The sequence below is a fragment of the Gambusia affinis genome, linkage group LG10 (assembly GCF_019740435.1).
Source record: "Gambusia affinis linkage group LG10, SWU_Gaff_1.0, whole genome shotgun sequence".
Lineage (NCBI taxonomy): Eukaryota > Metazoa > Chordata > Actinopteri > Cyprinodontiformes > Poeciliidae > Gambusia > Gambusia affinis.
Window position 1 is genome coordinate 21,641,802 of NC_057877.1, and position 15,284 is coordinate 21,657,085.

Genomic DNA, 15,284 nt, shown 5'->3' on the forward strand with positions numbered 1-15,284 from the left:
TTACAATACTGAACTTTCTGTAGTACAAATGTAACACATTTTTTCACATTTATACAAAAAGCTTTTGAGATTTTCACAGCATTGGTTGCAACTTAGAATAGTCCCAAATATAAGAACAAATTATGTCCCTACATCCACAAAACATATAATTAGAAAATAATCCATGGCATCCCTTCCTTTGTTCTGTGGCATAGTTCATTGGCTAGATTACACAAAAAAGGTAAAACTTAATTTGGTGAATACTGGCAGAAAAAGAGATTACTTTATTCAGAGTAAGTCAGTGTTTTCTGAGCACTAAGAAAGCCTTGCCTGTCCATCGTGTTATACATCGGTCTTATGAAGTGGATCAAAAAATAACTCACTATAATTTAATTTTTACTTGGCTTATTGCCCTCCACTTACCTTGATTGCATGTGTAAAATCAAATAGGAAATAGCTTACAGTCAATTACAAAATATGTAAGGAAGACACATTTGGAAACATGTCTGCTTAGTTATTTTTTTACTTTTGAAATTTTGAATTTTGCTTTACTTATGCATATTATATTAAACACAGTCTAGGTAATTAAGCACAGTATAGAATTTTAATAGAACAGTGGAAAGAAAAATGCTTTTCACCATAAAAAAAAAAAAACAACAACAACCATATTCTCTGCAATGTCTCCTTAGCTGCATATTTGTGGGAGCAGTAAAAGAGTGAGTGACTACTTTTACAGCTTCTGTTCTCATACTAGCAGTACTGAATAGTTTATTCGCACTGAGACAGAGGGAGATCTGTCTTCCCAGCATTTCTGTTGTCTTCTGCCATGCTCTCTGTTTGAGCTCAAGTATCTGCCTCTTTTTCAGCAGATGTTTCTTTAGCAGTAAAGAGCCACCCTTTGTGTGTATTGTCAAAATCTGACAACAAGGTTATGGGCAACAGCCTTATAGTGTTTGGTTTAAGACTAGGTTGCTCTATCAAAATGTATGAGAATGAATCAAAGAGACAGTGCAGCTGCATATATTCAATTTTCTGTATCACAGGTAGAAACTTCCTTAGTCTATATTGTGCATATTGTGTAGAAAATGTGACCTTGCACATAAGGGAAATGTGTAGCATGTTAATATCAAAACACAGCACAAAGGTCACATTAAAACACTCTTTAATCCGATCAGCCCCCAGGCAGCTATCCAAAAGCTGATGCAGGAAAATTCTGCCATGTGTATTCTCATCAACACCTTCTTCTGACTTTTCATAGTCTGATCCACATTCAGCCCACATTCCTCCTCTGCAATCTCAAATACCTCTGAAACCCAGTTTTGATTCACATTTGCCACATTCTACACGCTTACTGTGACAGTTTTCCCAGCGAACATTCAGGCGGGTGTAGGTAGGTACAGTATTACATTATTAATCAAATAAAGTTATCTACTAAGCCTTTATCAGCAGACTCTGTATTATCGGATGTTTGGATTTTGAAAGAGAATTATGTCAAATTTCTAATCTTATGCAAACACTGCTTTCCATCTATCTTTCTTTAGGCAAGAAAACCCTTATTTAAAATAAAAAAAAAAAAACATATCAAAAGGTTGGAGGATAGAACAGGATGGAAATTTCATTTGATGCAAAGCACAAGCACTGGGGCTCCTGTAAAGCCACTCAAATATAATTTTGCACAATGCGTGCCAGCAATAGCCCAAGGCTGTTCAAATATGCTGAATAAAAATGAAAGCCATTTTTTTATGGTGAAAGGCCCTCTCAATGGAGTTATGACAACAGTGCAAATGATGAGAAAGAGATTTCCCAGACACAAATATAATGAAGATTTGCATCCCTTAAGTATGCAGATGCCAGTTCTATTTTCAGTAAAAAGCAAAATAGGATGAACTGCAGTACAAACAGCTGGGTTTTGTTTACCAAACCAGAAAAGGGCTATGCTGCTTTGTTTTCAGTTTGTCAGTTGTGAAAACATTATCAAAATTATTCTACAAGCAGTATTCAAAAATTGCACTCAAATTATTAATAATAGGAGGTACTCCTTTTGTAATTTCCTTTTCACACCATATTTTCACTACTGGCTCAATTGTTAAAGGCTAGCTGCGTTTCTCCTCAAGATAAATTTAACTTAAAAGTTGTTCCTTCAATCTGTAATAACTCTCCTGCTCAGTATGAGGGTTTACTGCAAAACCTGACTTGATGCAGTCAATATTTTCAGAAAACGTTGCATCAATTGACATAAAAAGCTAAACTTCAATGCATTGTTTTATAATTTGAATCAAATTGTAATGGTGTTTATGACTATGACTAGTCGAAATGCTTTTCTACACCTTTAGAAACATTTTTTCTTATTATTATTATTATGGACAGAATTATTTGTTGAATTAAATATGTCTATATGGTTTTTGAATACAGTAACTATGTAACATATGTGTACGTAGTTTTTAATATGGTCTACCCTACACAAATACTGATGAGGACCTCAAGCCTTAACAGTCACCCTTTCGCCACATTAAACCTGAAGATGGGCTTAAGTGTACGGTAGGTTTCTTGTCAACTTTATTTTTTTCAGATATGTGCATCCATCGTTACATGTTTTCGAGATGACATCCGGATTTAAGTTATAAAAATGTCCAGCAATTGTCTTTCCAAATCGAGAGTCAGCATGTGTCCCCATGCACAAAATGTTCAGGCTTGTTATCTGATGAGCTGATGGTTTGTCCTGTGTAAGTAATTCTCCAAACAACACCTGTGACAAGGTTTTATATATTTCAACAGGGAAGAAATATCTATCTTGTCCCGACATGAAACCAAAGAGGTGGTGTGGAACAAAAGGACATTTAAGTGACTGCCAAAAATGTATCTAATTCTACAACTCCTTACACCCATCACCCACCATATAGCAAAAGGATTCATGTGTTCACTGATGAGTAGGTATTAATCTAAACACATATTTTCTTAATAAAAAATTCCCACTTAATTGCAATGTTTTGTTTTCATTCGACCTAAAGCCCCAGCAGATCAATGGCTCACCAAATAAATAAATAAATAAATAAATAAAAATAATAACTGTGTTGCTATTGTTTATTTTGATGACATGGGACAATACAATTGCTACAAAAACAACGATTTTAAAAATAATGGTTGAATTTTACAGTTATGGAGAAATCAATATCTAAACAACAGCAGTATATTGATGGCTAATTGCTGCCAGATTAAATACTGCTTAACCTTCTTCAAAGACAACTTGATTATCACGTTGCAACCATTAAAACCATTTTGCACATATCAATAACCATGTTTGCCCAACTCAAAAACAACGTAATCAACCACCAGCGACAGAACATTTGCTACAGCTCACAGTGTTTTATCAGAAACAGTAAACCTGAAAAATGTTCAATCCGATAGTTGTGTATTCTGAAAATGGAGTCAAATAATAGCACTCTGCGTTGTAGAACATATAATCAAGTAAATGTCAGGATTTGAAAAATTCCTGCTGCTTATCTATCTATCTATCTATCTATCTATCTATCTATCTATCTATCTATCTATCTATCTATCTATCTATCTATCTATCTATCTATCTATCTATCTATCTATCTATCTATCTATCTATCTATCTATCTATCTATCTATCTATCTATCTATCTATCTATCTATCTATCTATCTATCTATATATATATAATACATTTTCACTTCAGCGTATTATGTATAGTGAAGAACAGAAATGATAAAATGTGTCCATGGATGATCTAAAAAAAATGTTTTTCCTCGAGGCAAAATGTTTTAAAAGAAAGTCAATAAAATGATGAGATGTTGAGCCAAAGGCACTTTTCATTACAAGCTGTACTGATAGTTACACATGGGTTTGACGTGCATTGTATCAGGTTGGCATGTCCTCCGGCAATCTGAAACATCTGTGTTAAAATCAGTTTCTTTGTTGATGTAACATTTTCCTTCCAAATGATCAAGACAAATGCAATAACACATGTTCCAGGTTGAGTCCAAAGGCTGCATTTGATTTTTTTCTTCCAGCATCTTGTAATAAAAATGCCTTTTCATTTAATAAAATTAAACTTTTCTGAGTGAATCATAATACCTGACATTTAGGGCTTATCCCAAAAACCTTTAACTGATTCTGATTTATTTAGCTCATTTAACAATGTTGTCAGTTTGACAGAAGGAATATCCTAAAGTTTCACCTGCTGGGTGTTTTTTTTTGTTTTTTTTTTAACAACCTGCAATGGTTATAATCAATGAATTTTTTTGTGTTGGCCAAATCTCGAAGCAAGTAGCGGACATTGCATGTTTCCTCTGGAGATAAAGACTTGACTACTGACTGGATTGTCAGACCCTGACTCTCAGTCTGTTTTCAGGAGGCTACAATAAGCTTGATGAGATGAGGGAACTCCCAAGCTCAATCTTTTTTTTTTTTTTATATTTCACCAGCCGTTTTCTTTAGAGACTGGAACAAAAAAGAGCATTCAGCCCCTGAACATCTGCTCACTTACTGGAGGTGCCAGCGCAGTGATGGTCACCTACCAGAGCCTTGTTTGTGTGTGAATCTACCTGGCTGCGTGGTTTCTCTGTGTCCATATCCATGACTGGAACACTCCCCACCACAGATCGCCTTTGTTCGCATGAATATGTGCAAATTGAAATGAGCCACTATTTATAATATTTCACAGTTGGAACACATTAAAAGGAAAACATTGATGGAGAATGAGATGGCTGTGAGGCGAGCGCTTCGCAGGAGGGGATTTGATTAAAATATTTCATCTCAATGTTTTTTTCCAACAGGATCCGCTTTGTAACTTGTCTGGAAGCCAGCCCTTAAACCATCCTCAAAATAAGGAAACAGGAACTGATAAACTTTAAAACTTCCCTTCCGTGCTGACTAATGAGGTTTTTGGCCCTAATTAACCCAGTTATCTTCTCTTCTACAACTGTCAACAATACCTCTCATACAGGCACCGGGGGTAAAACACAGCCTTTGTGAAATTCTAATACGACTGCCAGTTGCACTCATCCGGCTGTCATACAAAAAATACAAAGGATGAGCTGCTGTGGTGTCCTGGGAGGAGGACTTCAAAGGCAAGAAATGTCACCATTAAAAGTGCTCACATGCAGGCTGATAAACACACATTTACAAAGCTGCAAACATGCATTTATAATCATTACACACTAAAGCCCGAAGCAAGAAGATATGAATCAGAGATATGTGGATCAGTGGAAGGTCAAATGGAAGTTTGAAGTGTAATGTGCGAGATGTAGCTGTGGGAGGATGGGACCTCTGCACAAGCAGTTGTGCGGGAATGACTGTGCCTCCTAATTGATTTTTTTGACATCTTGAGTTTTTGTAGATCCAATTAGCAACAGAACAGATGAAGGCCAGTTCTGTAAGAATGGTGTACAGTGATCTTTAAAGCTCATGGAACACCGTTTCCTATCTTGTCATGTATGATTGTGATTGTGTTCTGTTCTCTGTATTGTGCATTATTGTGTATTTTGTTGTGTTACCCTTTCTGTCAAGCAGGTAGTGACGTCTGTCTGAAAAGGTGCTCTGTAAGTCATCTTTACTTACATCTTATTTATGCTCGTGTTTTGTAAAAGAAGTACCACAGAGGTCTAAACAAAACAAAATGAAGGAGATTTTGCAAACATTAAGATTTGTTATTTCATTGGAGTAGTGTGTTGCTTTTTTTCTCCTTCTTTATGATCAAGTATAGCAAATTAACCTTTGTTGTAAACAGTTTTAAGTTTTGTATTTTAATTTGTCACAGGTACATTATGTTTAAAACAAGCAGATTGTAGCAGTTTTTTATCACGATGAGGGGATCCCTATACATTTTCTTTCCAGCTACAACTATTCCATGTCACAACAGGTAAATAAATCTACATTGTGTAGTGGGAGAATAAATTACATTATTACTGGATCATTTTTGTGATTCAAATGTTGCAACAGAATCTCTTGCAGGATTGTACATAGGCTGTATACATTAGATGTAAGAGCTATGTTCCAAATATTGACAAATTCAAAGCAACCTGTTGGAGGCTGGCTTATGTAATGATCAAATTGTATAGAGTATTATCTGTAGGTGGGAACTTGTTATGATTACAATGTTATAACATGCAAGCAATAGCATTTTTTTCTGAAGAGGCTTTTTGAATGAAGAATCATTTTCAAATCCTAAATCATTGCAGATCTCTATTGACTACATTTATTTAGCAAGAGATAGTTTAAAGTATGCCAAAAATATCCTCCATTTACACCACTCCCACAAGGTTGAATTGCCAGTACAAGACAGCAACAAAGTTTTCATTTTGAAGCTGTGTAAAATCTGCCCAATTTTCTGTTGAAAGCACCAAAAGCTGAAATGCAATATGGTCTTCTGCTGTATTAGTTCATCTACTTTTAGACTTGAAATGTTGGAGGTGGCCCTGTGTACGTTGGTTGTAACTAGTTGTTTTTAAAAAAACTAAGTGTTGCCATATCAACTCAATCCAGTCTACAGTCATATTCAGTAAATTAGAATATTTGTCCCCATAGGTTGTTTGCAAGACTAAAACTACCTTGTGAAAATAACCTTTAAGCATGTATTAAACACTCCTTTTTTAATCTCACAATTCTGTTTTTTTAAATATTTTTTTTATAGGTCCAGTGTAAACATTCAAATTTTAAATGCCATGTTTTCATTAGCTGTGAATTGAAAATCATCATTATTAACATAAATAAAGGCTTTCAAGCATCCACCTGTGTGTAATCAATCTATATAATGTGTTTCAATTTGTGATAAAGCTCCTGGCATAAATTGGTGTTTTTGAAAACTCTAATGTATTGAATGGGTCTGCATACATTTTTATATGATCTCTGACATCAACAATGCATTTTCATGAAGGCCACTGCTGCTCAACGGACATTTTATGTTTGTTTTTTTTTTTTTTTGTTTTTTAAAAACTATTCTCTATAAGCATGAGGAGATGGATGAGCAAACAAAAACAGAGGAATAGCAATTTCACAAATTTTCTGCCTAGCCTGTATTTTACCAACAAATACCGCAACACATTTTAAATCACTTCAATGCCATTTTTTGGATTCTGATTTATCTCCCATTTAATTTTCACCACATCTATGTAGCTGCAATTTACTGCTGTCATGTCATTGACTAATTCACTATTTTGGTTAATAAACAATTTACCACCAGTAATTAATACAAGGTCCAATGAGTGTAATTCCGCACAACTCTAATTCTCACTCACAATTCTAATAAGCTTTAACAATAACAACAACACCAAAAAGCTTTTCCAAACGCATTTAACACTTTCATCTCAGAATGATAATGTCTCATTCCTTCCCGTGTTAGAAAAATTTCACCAAAACACAGTCAGACTCACTGCTCTCTCACACTAACCACCCAGAGCAGTATTTGAAGACACAGAGAGCCACATTAAAATGAACAAGCAGTCAGCCTGGCTGCCACATTGTAGAGCAGATAGATTGGAATTATGACATGAGCTGCAATAATAAGGCTTTCTTTCCTGATAAGGAAACAATTGCTTTAGATAGATGAAAATAATTATTTGGAGATTAACTAATTGGCAATTGACAAAGCACATTTAAGTATTTGTTCTTGAGAGTAACTGTGGTACCAATATCGGGGTGAAGTACAAGCAAAGGGTAATGTCATGTGCTGTTTGATCCTGTGGCTGCCATATCTACTCTCAGTTCTGCATAAGAGATGGAATCAGAAAGCAGAAAAACCAAAAGCGAGCGTCATTTTCGTCAGTCCACAGTGCAACTCTGCTGTGGCATACTGTGTCATTGTGTTTAAGGAGCATATCACCCTGTGCTTTTGAAAAAAAAATCTAATCTGATCTTGAAAATGTCAGAATTTTCTTTTAAGAGCTGGAAACTTGACAGCAGACAACTCCCAGGCCAACAGAGAAACATGGTTCAAATAATAAATAAAAAAGCTCTTTCCACATGAAATGGAGACCTCACTGAAAGAATTGGAAATCTAACAAAGAAAATAGCAACTAAATTTTATTGTAAAAAAAAAATAAATAAAAAATGCCTTTGTGTGATCTAACGGAGAATCCTCCATATTTTTATTTATGTGGTTTTCGCAAGTTAAGACTCAGTGTTTACCTCTACATGTGTATTGTAAATCTTAGAAATGTGGTACATAAAAGCTTCAGGCAAAAGCTAAAAGGTGAAAAGCTTGCTTTAATAATTGCAACTCAGAGTGTAAACTTCTCACTTGCGTGCATTTTTTATAGTTGCATATAACTGAGCGACAGAGAACATATACAGAAGTGACAGTTCTATAAATCACAGTGAATCCCAAATAGATCCTCTTCTAGTGGTGGCCTTGTGTGAACAGGGACAAAGGTCCATCTTAAATTACAGGGACCCATTCCTTTCTCTCTGCTCTTTGCTTGCTTCTCTGTTTTGCTGGTGTTATGTCCCTGCTACAGTCCAGTGGTCACCAGAAACCACCAGACATAAATAATCAAATAACCTTCCTGTTATGTTTTTTTGTTTTGTTTTTGTAGAATTTCATTTTAAATGAAGTCTACTTAAGCATATTTCACTAAATAAAAGAGGGGTTTTGCTGTAAAAACACTGTTTTCTCTTGTTTTTTTGTTGTGTATGCCAATCTCCAAAATATGTCTCTACAAGCAATTACCAGTTGTCTTAGTCAGAGAGACATTTTAGTTTAATACCACAGCTGTTCTTAATGCGAACTAATCTATTTTAATGCCCAGTCTATCTCAAGTACCTCAATGAGATATTTTCTTTCACCTCTTTATGATGTTCTCCTTTCCTTCCTTTGCACCCATATCTTCATCTCTCTCTCCCTGCAGCCACTCTTTTCAATTTTACATTGAAGTAAAACTCGTTGGCTTGGTTATTATCATAAAATAATGGGCCGTGGACATTCAGCATATCCTTACAAAACTTGACCCTGAAATAGACCCCAAACCCCAAAGCTTTTATGACTTCAATATTCTCCCCTTTAAAGTCTATTTTAAGCTCAGATTTTACCTCAATCTTAATACTCCCACCTACAATTAGACATCAGTCATGGTTAACTTTAATTCAAAGCATTCAGCAGAGGCTGTTATTCACCGCACTGAAGAGAAAAAAAAAAAACGTATTGGCCTGTCTATCCAAAAATAAGCTGGAGAACCCTCTTGCAGAGCATTATTTGCAATTATTTGCGTAGTCTGTGGGAGGAGGCTGGCAAAGCTTCTTTTTGTTTCCTTCCATTTCTTCCTTCTTTCGCCAGCTATCAAACATACAAATGATGCTGCATTCGGCCCGATCAGCCTTCCAACACTAAGCTGTAAGAACAAGGAGCCCTCTAAAGGATGTAATTCCTGCCTCAGGCATTATTCTTATGTATAAATGTGCTTCAACTCAGGCACATGTTCCATGTTAAAGCAGTTTGCTAACTCATTTGGTCTCCTCTCATGTGTACAGTATATTCAAAATATACAAAACAGATGGTTATATTTGTCGCCCAGGTAAACAAATGAACTGACACAAAAGGTAGGACACAAACATATTCAACCCAAACTCAGATCTTAGGAATTAGTCATTTGATCCTCAGGACGTGTGCTGACTGTGGTCTTGCTGACTGACACATAGGAGAGAAATCTGCCTCGGCACTGAAGGAGACAGTTTGCCTTTCAGGCCTGGATGTGGTAAGGTTCACTGGTCTCCGGGGATAGATAAGGGACACTTGTGAACAGAGAACCAGCTTTGGCACTTCGGCACAAACTCAGCCAGTGGCAGAGAGAGCTGCTGGATGTCCCTGTGTTTTATTTTTTATATTTTTTATTTTTTTTATGTTACAAAGCTCTACAAAAACAACAACGCACTTTTCCCCAGTGTCATAAAGTGTCTCCAAAATATGAGTTTTATGTGAAGTCAAGCTTAAAATATTACCAACAACACCCAAGCCAAACTGCAGTTTTGCCAGAATGATTACATTTAAAAATCCTATTTACTTTCTTTGGGGGCTTTTGGCTCGCTATCACAGCCTCCACTGATGATCTCATGAGGTTACTCTGACTCAGAATCCGCCTTTGAGGGGGACGCTTAAGGGTGAAATGTATAATTATCAAATCAGTTGGAGCTTTTTCTTTTCTTTTTTCTTTTTTTTTGGAACAACAGTAGGCTGGTTCCTCTTCACTGGTGATGCTGTGCAACCCCATTTATGTCCACACATCAGTGTTAGAGATCTGATTCTCCTCGGGTGGAGAATACCAATACACCCTAAGTAATATAGATTAGAGATGTTTCTTGGAAAGGCAGATAAAGGCTGGCAGTGTTGATGAGGGGTTGGGTGGGGGCGGGAATAGGTAGGAAGGAGGAAAGAAAAAGAGTGTTCTCATACAGATCAAGCAAGCAAAGCTTGTGTGTATGCATTTCTGAAGTACCTCAGAAAATACAGAACTTTGTGCACATGTGTAAGACTGTAGTGGAGCAAATGTGGACAGCATTCTAGAGTCTGCCTATTTTGTGAACAGGAACAGTATCCCATGGATAAGACCAAACTCCAGAAAACTAAGGAGCGATTATCCAAATAAAAAAAAAAAAAAAAAAAAAATGCTGCTTAGACAGTTAAATTCAACAAATAGAAGCATAATTTCCAGTTACTTACCAAGGTTTGGAACAACACTTAAAGTTCAACTCAGTTTGTCCCATTCTCTTGCAGAATCTCAGCGTTATCAGTAGTCAGAATGGTAACGAAACTCATTTCACAGTTTGCTGGTGTTCAACAGCCACTCCACAGAGACGAATGAAAGACAAAACTCAAAAAAAAAAAAAAAAAAAAAAAAAATACAATGCACGTGCAGGGCTCCGAAAACAGGTAAAAGTGATTTGCAAAGAAAGGCAGCAACACGGAACAGCCGAAGCAGCCTTTGCGGTTCTAGACCAATGACAAACTTTGGGAAGCACGGCGACTCTCAAGCTTATCCCAGAGCAAAACGAGGTTCCAGGAAGCGGAGGCTTTGACCTTTCTGGGGATAATGACTTTACAGAATGAAATCGTCCTGCAGGAGATGGAGTCAAGAAAAGACACGAGTAGCAGGAGGAAGAGGAGGAGAGAAGGAAGGAAGAGCAGCAACCAGGCGCGCAAAGGACCTTACGATTAGATTAGAGGAACCCCTAAGTGTAGTTTTTGCGGTCAGGAATCGGTGGGGTCCAGCGTCGGACAGATGTGATGGAATGCAAGGACGTGGAAAGACATTCAAACAAAAAGAAGACTGTGAAATATCCCGTTGCGGATTCAGTCTGCTCCCCGCGTATTGTGCTACTTGATTCGCCTACTCCGCATCGCCGTGTGGAGGAGCGCAGGAACCGGATCCTGTAGAAACTGTCATCAGGCGCTCGGCACAGAGCAGGCATGAGCGCCTCAGCTCTCCCCCTGCGCCCCTCTCTCACTTTGTCACATGTTTAAAACACAAGTAGCTCTCTGTAATAGCTGCCAAAGGAGGGTGGACAGAGGTAGACGACGTGGCTTGAATAATAATAAGCGCTTTGTGAAAAGTCATTTCCATTCCTCACGTTAGCTGAAACGCTGACCTGAGAGGAAAATGACATTGACTTTAAGTTTAATCTGCCTCTTTTAATGCAGCATTTGCTTCTGAAGATTTGAACAATGAAATTAAATGAATTCCCCTCCTGAACAGTTTCGCCCCCGCCCTCACCCTAGAAGATGTCAACATTTAAGTCCTTATCTGTTTGAGCTGTCACATTAGTTTGAAGAGAGAAAAGGTGTTGAGCATAATGTCTAATCCTCTCCGATCACACCTATGCATGAACCGTGAGTCATTAAGTGGCACTCCAAAGGCAGCCCTGTTCAAACCATCATGCAGCAGCGATGTGGCCACAGAGTGAACGAATGGGGGCTGGCATTTTCATAATGAGCATGACAGTACACATTATAGCGGCTGGGATCAGCGCTGTAACCAGGCACATGATTTCATTTTAGATTGCGTTGATCAAAATCACCTCCAGAGAATGTAGCATGCTGACTGGTCAGGGAGGGAAACTGTTGCCTTTCTAGTGCCTTTTTCCCCCCATAAAGCCTTTCAGAGGAATAATTAATGTGCCGTTAGATCCAAGGAAAGTGTTGTGTGAGAATTACAGCTGAATCTGTGCATCCTTCAGTGACGGACACTTTTTCTTGACAGGTACATTTCAGGACCGTGTGCTTGAAATACATCCAAGATGTTTATCACTAGGCTAATTATGAATAGCCATGGACGAATTAAAAGTGCTGTAGAGAAACTTAGCGAGTTTCTCTGGTACTATCGAAGGTTCACCTGGTTATTTTGCTGAGCCGGAAGGAAATTGACTAAACCTGCCCTGAAACGACTAAAATTAATCTGCGAGAGCTATCAGACAGTGGAGTTCTTCTATAGGCGCTGCGGCCTCAGTGAGGTGCTAATTAACCCACTTCTCGGTGTGTTTGCGTGGACGTTTAGTATGCTGTGGCGGACTGGAGCTGTCCGTGGTCCTGAAGTTGATTTATGTCGCGTCCCTGCTGAGGTTTGTGTCTGATCCGGCGTGACACAGTCTCCGTTTTATTCTCCTAAGTGCCAGTTCTGATCAGAACGAAGGGGCAAACAGTGACAATCTAAAAAAAAGTTGGCAATATATCGTTAATTTACAATTTTCTCAAGTGAACCCATCCATCTGTTTGCCACATTATAAAAATGGCACCGCTGCCCTTATCACGGACCATTTATCTTTCATTTTAAGCCGTTCCAGGTCGGTGCTTGCTTATGAGCTCTAATCAGTATATAGAAGACAAAATAAAAATATGATATATATGCACAGCACTTTGTATTTACACCACTCGTTCATTATTTTTATTTGTATTTTTTATTTTTTTAATTCCAAAATACAAATTGGAAAATTGCGGCATGATGCATTTGCATTAAACATCTCTCACGCAGGGAAACGCACAACCTTTTGAAGTCACCTAATTACAAAGTGGAGTTCACCTGTGTAATTTTAAAAATTGCACAAGTGAACTTTAATCTATTTATGGATGCTGTTGTTCTGTGAAGGCCACTGGACTCCTATTGAGATCATTAATGAACAAACAGTATCATGATGCATCATGATGTCGATAAGTTTAAGCAGGGTTAAATTATACAACATTTTCCTTAACTTTGATATATTAAAGAAAACTGTTAAATCCATCATTTAGAAATGTATGGGGAAATTACAAACTCACCAAGACATGGCCATCCACTTAAACTGACAAGCTGTGTGAGGAGAGTAGCCGAGAGACCTTCAGTCACATTGGAGGAGCTGCAGAGCTCTGTAGCCAAGTGGGACAATCTGAAGTGGACTTCCCAAGTCTTCCCACATGGAAGAGCAAAAAAGAAGAAAACTACAATAAATCATCCTTAACGTGTGCCACAACATTTTATGTTCATATGAGATTAAAATGCAACTTGCATTTCACCTATGCAAGTAACCAAGCCCATGACCCAGAACACACCACTCCTGATATGTTTCATGGTGGAGGGAGCATCATGATGTTCTTTCAAAATTGCCCAGAAAATATTTAATGGCTTAATGTTGGAAACCATCTTCACTCCCACATGATTTTCTTGGCTGTGACCCACTAAGTAGTGTAATTGTATTAATTTCACTATGAAGCCTTAATGATATATATTAACATAATAATGAGTGATGATGTGCCCCAAATGGATCCCCATCATTTATAGTGGAAGTGGAGCAACCTAGTGGATTTGCTGCTCTGGTGTCTTTAATGAGCGAGGATGTGTAACTAATTTACACCTTCAGCACAGCCTCTTTAGAGGACCTGGGAGTGTCTGCGGAGAATCATGGTCATTTAAGCTTTGCAACTCTGTGGATGAGAAGAGACAATTTCCCAGTAAACGTAATCTTACATGTTGGTGTCATTTTTTTGTTTTTATGTCTAATGTCAGTTTCGTTTGAGAAGAAATTCTCTTCCATGTCAGTGATGAGTGACATCCGGAAACATTTATTTTTTTTATTTGGAAAGGTATTTATTTATGTACCATGTGTGATTGTGTTTTTGTCAATACTGTGGCTTTTATTCAGAAGAAGATTATTTTCATCGTTCTTTTTTAGCAATCTGGCTCATTTTGTTGTAGATCATCACGTTGCAGACTGGCTGACTGTCAGGCTCTGGTAAACTCTTAAGGTAATTTCACCACAGTCACACACAAGCTGACTTCCCCTGTAATTTGACCTTAGCTGTCTTCAATATCCCTCAGGCAGCCATCGAGGACGGTTGATTCAGATAACTCTATTCCACTGGGCCCGTGGAATGAATTTAGGTCTGTTCAACTAAGGGCCCATTCATTTTGACTCCATTTCACCGTCTATCATCTCCCCCAGAATACCATTGCACCAGCAGTTATCTATTCTATATTTAAAACAGGTAGGATTATTTGGTGCTTGGGATGAATATACCCCATACTTCATACAGATTACCTCAAGCTATCTCAAGTTCCCCCCCATTTCTATTGCTGCAGCACAGATTCAGTATTAGAATATCAACCAGAGGCAGCAGTATCTTGCCCTGTTTATTATGGTATGTGCTTATCTCTGCAATCCTGGGACAAATGGTTTATGACCAGAAGGAAGTTTTTAAACTCCTCAGAGAGGTCATTCAACTTTTTCTATCCCAAAAAAAGAGACTTCTATGGTATTTTGTCTTTACAATACTCAGGTAGGTTGTGTTTGACAAAGGTTAACCTATTTCTATGTATTCCTTTTCAAAGACAAAAACTAAATTAGACTTGATTTTTTTCAAAGTTGATCCTTTAAATCAGTGTTTTGTTTTTTGTTTTTTTCAAAGTAGGGGGCTGTAACATTCTGAGGGCTCACCAAGAGTCATAGGAGGGACTCAGAAAGTAAAAAAAAAACAAATAGAAACATATTTTCAAAACATATTTGTTTATTTTTTGTCATAAATTGAAGTTCAAGAAAACATTATTTGTCATGCTCATTTTTCTGATTGTTTCCCAGTTAAAAGAAAAAATAAATAAATAAATAAACAAATATATATATATATATATATATATATATATATATATATATATATATATATATATATATATATATATATATATAAAGTAGGGGGCTGTACCAAATTCCCTGCTGTTGCAGTCATATGCTCAACATTCAAAGTGTTTTCCAGTTTTATGATTCATTCAAACTATTTTCTGGCCTGCACAGTAGAGACATTGGTAGCACTGTTGCCTTGCAGCAAGAACAACA

General features: G+C 37.2%; 1 protein-coding gene across 1 annotated transcript in view; it reads right to left on the reverse strand.

The window, feature by feature from the left end:
* brinp3a.2 (bone morphogenetic protein/retinoic acid inducible neural-specific 3a, tandem duplicate 2) overlaps positions 1 to 11,499 on the reverse strand; it is a 54,332-nt gene extending 42,833 nt beyond the window's left edge. Inside the window, exon 1 of the mRNA XM_044129106.1 lies at positions 10,651 to 11,499. The gene's annotated coding sequence lies outside the window, so the exon portion shown is untranslated. The remainder of the gene's footprint in view (positions 1 to 10,650) is intronic.
* Positions 11,500 to 15,284: the final 3,785 nt, after the last annotated feature.